The sequence below is a fragment of the Triticum dicoccoides genome, chromosome 1A (genome assembly GCF_002162155.2).
Source record: "Triticum dicoccoides isolate Atlit2015 ecotype Zavitan chromosome 1A, WEW_v2.0, whole genome shotgun sequence".
NCBI classification, from domain to species: domain Eukaryota; kingdom Viridiplantae; phylum Streptophyta; class Magnoliopsida; order Poales; family Poaceae; genus Triticum; species Triticum dicoccoides.
The window spans coordinates 463488542-463496058 of NC_041380.1; the positions used below are offsets into that span (position 1 = coordinate 463488542).

Here is a 7517-nt window from a genome sequence, read left to right on the forward strand (position 1 = left end):
GTATATTTGGGTACATTTGGTAAGAATTTATACGCCTATATATAAAGGAAATTAAATGCAAATATTTTCTTAAGGTAATAAATGCCACAAATTAGATCATCTGTAGGTCAAAATAGTTGCGTCTACAATTAGGAATTCCGAGTAACTGTAAAGTTGCATTAAAAAAGAGTAAACACAAGTGACACAATAAAATGTACTTAATACATGAACTCGTGAACATTGTTTACAGGAGAAGTTAATAGAAATAGTAGTCAATTACATCATATAATTTGGTTTTATACTCTTCTATACCTGGAGCTACAAAAAAGCCCATTTCTTCAGCAAGCTACACCCCTCGCAGCCACTGCCGAGGGAACCGTTGTTTCTGCCAAGCCTCCATGGCAATTCATCTACAGGTCCACAACTGTAATTCCTCCCGAAGCATAAACAATAAACAAATCCAGTCCTGATCTCCATATCTCTAGCATAAGTGTACAATAACCATTGTTCAGGAAAATGATGAGTCATTTATGAGAAGCCAAGTGCCACCTGATATAATAGAGAAAACAACTAATCTGCTTCTGCCAAGCCTCCATGGAAATTCATCTACAAAACAATACTCTGCTTAAAAACAATGACCACTACCAATTGGAAATATATCATCTACAGATGAGCCACAGAGAAACCTATAAATTTTCAGAAACAATGACGTCACTGACAGCAAAAACAACATGGAAAACCTGATCAGGTAACATGCATAGTTTTTCCTGATCTCCTAAACTGTATTCAAGTACATCCTTGCATAAAGGGCAACCATTTGTGAAATTCCCAATAGCATATTTAATTCTATGATAAACAGAAAGACCTGCCATGCATTTGGATAATGGATAACATAACAAGGGATCAGGTCGTGGACAATAATCTCATGAGGCAAGTGATACAAGTGCACTTATGTGCATTAGGAGTAGAAGGCATCTTGAAGCACTTATCCTCAATGAGCCTTGAATACAGTGTTGGGAGAGTGAGTCTAGGGGTGTAGAAACATGTACTAAGATGCCTGCACACGCCTCACCAAGTATTATCTAAGAGACTTCTGGCAAAAAAAAGTACTCCCTCCGTCTCACAATATAAGACATTTTTGCAAGCTATGTTAGCTTGCAAAAACGTCTTACATTATTCAGACGGAGGGAGTATTGTCTAAGAGACATGAGCTAACTGTTCCCATCAAGTATGCATTGGAGGAGGGAGAGTGGAGGCGGAGCAGTACGGGAAGGTTTCCTCCTCCTCTTGGTCAGCCACCATGGTACCACTAAATCGCCAGGTTTCATAATAAGGCAGGCCTACTCAACATCCTGCAAAAAGAAAACTGGGTTAGGCAATATTTCAAGTTATAGTGGGGAACATAAGATTCAAATGGGGACCTTCATAAAATTTGATAGCATACTGATCAAGGGATCATCCTTTAAATGGAAACATGGATTTTGCCATCAATCATATATTGTTAGCACTCGTCTTCTCAGTTTGAGGTTTTAAAAGAGCCAAAATCATGAGAACATGAACAGAAAAAGAAACAAGAAATTACTAGTAAGAACATCTAAATTTATTCCTCAAAGGCAAATAAATAACACATAGTTTCTCAAGCACAACTTCTGAAATCTAAATTTACTTTTATGTAGATGTAACACCAGTGACATATTTACTTTTATGTATACCAATAAAATTAGCTAACCCAAAAAATGTTATGGCAATCTACAGTGCACTGTGATCTCTAATTAGCTAAAAAGAAATATTTACCTATTCCACTTGCTGCTTCCTTTCTATTTTTGTTGCAACATAACACCAAGGCATCCTCTACTTTCTAGTTATAGTGCAATTTAAAATCAGAGTGAGTGTGAACATAGATGCATTTATTCAGAAATGAGGAAGCAGCAAGTGAAGAATGCCTAAAATTTAAGGAAAATGCAACCACTGTTTGCAAATACATGGTCATTAATATTCCAGGTAATAGCCGCGAAATGGAAGAGGAGGATTGACCTGAGCTTGCATGGAAGCAGGATAGCGTTATGGATGACCATGCTAAGGCGGCTGCTTGGTAGATCCATGGCATATTCAATGCTAGTCAGCACGGTGGAACGGTGCCATAGGGAGGGGGCTATATTGGAGATCCGTGCAGCTACCCACGCGCTGGGTGGATCGACAGCCCTTGTCGGCATGAAAGAAAGTGGTGGTTCATGAGCATTTCATTTTCCATGACCATGAAAAGATAAACACAGAGGTCAGGGGTAGGTTATAGCTGGCAAGCATTTTTCTTGTTTGATAGTTGTCGTTTGACACATAAATGTGCAACACAAACTGAAACAATGACACCATAGAAACATAAATTCAGAAGTAGACAAACTAAATGGATTTGTTCAGTTTAGTTTAAAGATGTGTTAGTTGAAGTAGGCTGCACCTAATCAAGTTGTCGGTCCTAACCACAGAACATAAAAAAGCACATACATATTTCACTAAATAGGAGAGGAGCAACCAATTTTAGCAATATCTAAACTGTAGATGTAACTATCCAAGTATCATTTTCCTTTGCATCCTCTGTCCTTTTCTTTTTATCTTTCTCTGAATTTCTCTTTTACCTCTACCAGTGCATAACATATGGTATTTGAGCGCAAATAGAGTAGGTACTCGCAAGCATATGCAAACCCAATATGCAAAGATTCAGATTTGTTACAGAGAGAAGGGTACCTCTGCAGTCACGACATTGCAAAAATGCAAAGAATCATATATGTGCCTCTTTTCATATAATGCCAATGTGTTCCATATTAAATAATTAAACAACCTGAAGGTAGCAATGTGCATGACATAACAGAGAAATTCCAATAAGGCAATAGATAACTTTCATAAGAACACATATCTAGATAGTGACAAAGAAAGAATCAGGCCACATCAATTCCAACAGGAAGAAACCCAAAAGGGAGTGGGAAGGAACCTAACCTTCATAGTCAACAACACATATGACCCAACAACTAACCCTGCTGAAGCAAGAAGGTTAAGATACAAGGAGTGGTAAACTCAGAGTCATTGAACAAAGAGATTTAGATGGTTCAAAGAAGTTTAATCTAAGAAGGGATAGAATAAACCATAACATCAAAATAAAAATGTAGGAACAAACGTGGATGAGAGAGAGAAAGAACTCATCCTATTCCCCATCACCAAACTCTTCGTCGGGATTCTTCCTTTGCTTTTCAGATTTTCATACATCATGCCTAGGTAAACAGTAAACCCAACATTGAGATCAAATCATCAAAGAACCAAAAAATAGGGGGAAGAAGATGGCGAGACGCAGATGTGCAACCTAGATTGGGGACGATGACGAGGGCCGGAGAGTAGCGTCCGGCACATGATGCAAGCGCCGTTTGGAACACCAGCCTCTCTGCTCCTTCCCCAGTGACGTCTTCCTCTGCTCCTTCCCCCCACTGCCGTCCTCCTCTGCTACTGGGCAGCGACTGGCTGCTGCCCCTGCTCCCCTCGTCCCGCCGAGTCAAGGAGAGGGGTGGCGACGAGGAGGGACCGCCATGGCGCGCGCTGAGGGAGAAGAACGTCGTCTCAATCATGGCTGAAACTTTAACTCCTTTTTTCTGATGAGAACATGATGCTCCTTTTAGCATTACTTCATTTTTAAACAGGTCTCAATCATGGCTGAAGCTTTAACTCCTTTTTCTGATGAGAACATGATGCTATCTTGATGTAGATTAATTCACCGTGGCATCTTGTTTTAACATACAGGTTTTTCTCTAAACATGAAAATCTATACGTACAGAGATACATAACCCTGAAGCTGAGTGATGATTATTCCTTTTAGCATTACTTCATTTTTAAACAGGTCTCAAACATGGCTGAAAGTTTAACTCCTTTTTCTGATGAGAACATGATGCTATCTGGATGTAAATTAATTCATCGTGGCATCTTGTTTTAACATAAAGGTTTTTCTCTAAACATGAAAATCTATACGTACAGAGATACATAACCCTGAAGCTGACGTTGAGTGATGATTAAATTAGACTAAAGTTTACTAAGTACCCTTTATATAAATAAATGCAATTTTTCCTCTGAACCAAACATCAAACAACACAATAGCAGCCAACCACAAGTTTCATTCAATCAATAGTCTGTTTATGGTACCCTCAAGCATAAAGGATTTACCTTGACTACCCGAAGTTATCTGAATCTGATAGGAGAATGGATTTGCTCACCTAAGCTCTGGGGCGTGGACAGCGGCTGGTGATGGCCTTCAGGTTTGGCGTGCTCCCACAGTGACCATGGTGCCTCCTGGTGCCCCTCGACGCACCTCCTGGTGCTCATGGCCCTCCACCCCGACCTCGTGCTGACTGCCGCTCGTCCGCTGATGGAGGGCCGCGTCTTCAGCTTGCTGCAGCTGCACGCGTTGCGACGAGATGCGCGCTGGCTGGCACGGCTGCTGCTCCCCTCTTCCTGATAAGCCATAACCATTTGCACACTTTAGAATGAAATTAATTAGAAATCTAGATTGGGGGAACAAAAAAAAAGATTCAGATGCATTCATGGAAAAAGAAGAAATCACACCCCTGCTGCTTCGCGTTGTCCTGCTCCGCTCCTTTGCAGCGACCTCCGACCGGTCCAGAACAACGGCGCACAGCGACGGCTGATGGAGGATGGGGAGGCATCGTGGGAAGAAAGAGATGAACGGCAGCGGCGACCACACGCTGGGGCTTCGAGAGGAGGAGAGAAGTGGAGGGGAGGAGGAGGCGACACGGAGGATTGGCTCGAGTGCGCACTCGAGCCGAGTCGAGGAGAGGGGCGGCTGGGTGGAGAGGGAGAAGAGGCGGCTGAGGTGCTGCGGGAGAAGGCGGCTAGGGTTCTACGGGTGAGGGAGGAGGAAGTGAGCGAGGGGAAAGGAGAGGAGAGGATGTTGGCCACAACGCTCGGCGATACATAGAGCGAATAAAAGGAGACATGGCCAGTGCCGCTAGTTGGGCGCACTGGCTCATCCTTTATATATTCAATTTCTTTACCGAATTGTTCCATTAAGATTATCACCAAGCTATTGGCCAACATGTTACATAAAGTAGTTTTAAAGCTCATACACCTGAATCAATATGGTTTTTCTTAAGGCGATCCATACGAGATGCCTTGCTTGGGCATATACTTGCATCAGTGTAGCGATCAGATCTCAAACGGTCCAATCTCTGTGCTCAGGTGTCATCCCTGAATCAGTAATGCTAACACCACATAGTACTTGAAGGATTTATAACAGAGTGGCAATCACACACTTATTACATCGAGAGTCTCAAAAGAGAACTTACTACAATAAATATGGCTTAAGGCCATCTAATAACGATAACAGCGAAAGGCTTGGAAGATAAGTGAGTCCATCAACTCCAACGGCATCACTGAGTATAGAACCATGACCTAAAAGGCACCTTACTCGTGGTCTGAAAAGTCTGCAACATGAACGTTGCAGCCCGAAACGGGTCAGCACATGGAATATGCTAGCAATGTAACACATAGAAAGCAATGAAGGAATAAGGCTATACTACATGCATATTTGGCTGGTGGAAAGCTCTATGGTTACAGTTTTGCGTAAAGCCAATTTTTCCCTACTGCAAAGGAATAAATTTTATTTAACTATCATGGTAGTTGTTAAACATTGAGAATGGTTGACAGCATTCTCAATCCCAATTAAGAAACATCATTAAAACCCAACAAAATTAATTTTAGAGTAACATGATGAGATTCACATGATAATCCAAGTACTAGATACTCAAGATGTCCATAACCAGGGACACGGTTAACCATGATTAGTTTATACACTCTGTAGAGGTTTGCGCACTTTTCCCCACAAGACTCGATCTCCTCCGTTGGGATTCTCGCACTACATGGTGTTTGAGAAATGGATGACCGAGACATAGTATTTCAGAAGCGCTAGCACCTTACGATCGGGTAGAACGTTACATCTACTTTCCCCTACATCTGCTAGTCTACCACTGTAAGAGTTCGCACAACTTAGTCAACTATGCTAGAGCCCATAGTAGCTTGTGGCTGCACATGGAAGTTTCTAGCATGAATAATCTCATGATCCCTTTGAGCCTGGGTGGCGGTCCAAAAGAAAAACAGGCAATCGCTGGAATACCCAGGTGCCTCAATCCACCCAGATGTGTATTTAAGTTGCCACCTTAGATAAACCATTAATTTAACAAACTCACATCTGTCATGAATACTCTCAAAACTCAATCCACGTCTATGAGCATAGCATGGCATAATAAGCAAACGTAGAAGTAACTCCCAAAGGTTTGATAATAAACAGGTAATAGGTACTACCTCAACTACAACCCAAAACCCACAATTTAATTAGATCATAATCATGCAATGTGTGAGGGTTGATCTAATGCAATTAAACTGGGTAGTAGGAGGTATGATCAAAGTGTTACTTTCCTTGTTGATGATCCGGGAAACCTAGCGATTCGAAGTAGCAAGCGGCGCACTCCGGGTACTCTATCGCAAACAAACAAGCATACAATAAGTACTCAACTAATGCACAGGTAAAACTCAAATAAGAGATCTAACCAGAAAGTTCAACTTAAGAACTCCAGTTGGCAAAAAGAACCAAATCGAACGAAGCAACGAAAAGCAAACGGCAAAAGAAACAGGCTTCATTTACTATTCTGGATCTAGGGCAATTTTTACAGAGGCAAAAACTTGTTTCAGTTGGTTAAATGGAAAGAGGGTTTCGAGACGAAACTCCAGGCGCTTGAATCGCCTGATTCCGATAAACGAGCGAAAAGTTATACTAGAACGAAGATCGGATCAGAAATCGCGATAAAAAAATCACGGATTTAATCCGATAAAAAAGAAAACGACGAACAGATTAAGAACGAACGTTCATTCTCTGGATCTAAAAGATGAACGTGTTCGTTAAAACGAACGAACGAGCGAACGCTCCCTAATTAACTAAACCGAAAAAAATGATCTACCTAAAGAATCGAATCTAAAAAACAGAAAAAACCGGTGAAAACCTAACGGTTTTCTAAAAAGAACCGGTGGGCGGCTCGACCTCATCGGCGGCGGCTGGAGGCGGCGACGGCTGCTCCTGGCGCTAGGGTTTCGGGCGGGGCACGGTGGTAGGCTGGGGCGGCCCGGGGCGGCGGTACTTAAAGGCCTCGGCCAGGGAGTCCTGGCCGGATACAGCCCGAAGTTGGTTCGGCGTTTTTTTAATAATTACGCTTAGAAAAAAAACAAAAAGAATACGAAATGGACTCTAAAAATCCCGAAATAAATTTTCCCCGGCTTCTAAAATCAAGCCGCACAGAATGAACATTTATTTGGGGCCCAAATGCAATTTTGAAAAACACACATTTTTCCTAAATTCAAATAAAATAGCAAATAGAACCAAAATAAAATCTTATTGTATTTTATTATTAAATCCTCAATATTTCTTTATTTTGGGAAAGTCATTTTATTCCCTCTCTCATACTTTTATAATAGAAATAATTGAAGATAAAATAAAT

General features: G+C 41.4%; 1 long non-coding RNA gene across 2 annotated transcripts; it reads right to left on the minus strand.

Annotated features, from left to right (window-relative positions):
* Nucleotides 1-205: 205 nt before the first annotated feature.
* Nucleotides 206-4967, minus strand: LOC119279138. Of its 2 annotated transcripts, XR_005138039.1 has the most exons (6): nt 4576-4967; nt 4227-4464; nt 3329-3611; nt 2014-3239; nt 1247-1331; nt 206-585 (listed from the first exon to the last, which is right to left on the minus strand). It is a non-coding gene; the product is annotated as an uncharacterized LOC119279138 (long non-coding RNA). The 2 variants fall into 2 exon arrangements; XR_005138038.1 differs by lacking the exon at nt 206-585 and having other exon boundaries at nt 1312-1331; nt 3329-3558.
* Between the last annotated feature and the right edge of the window lie 2550 nt (nt 4968-7517).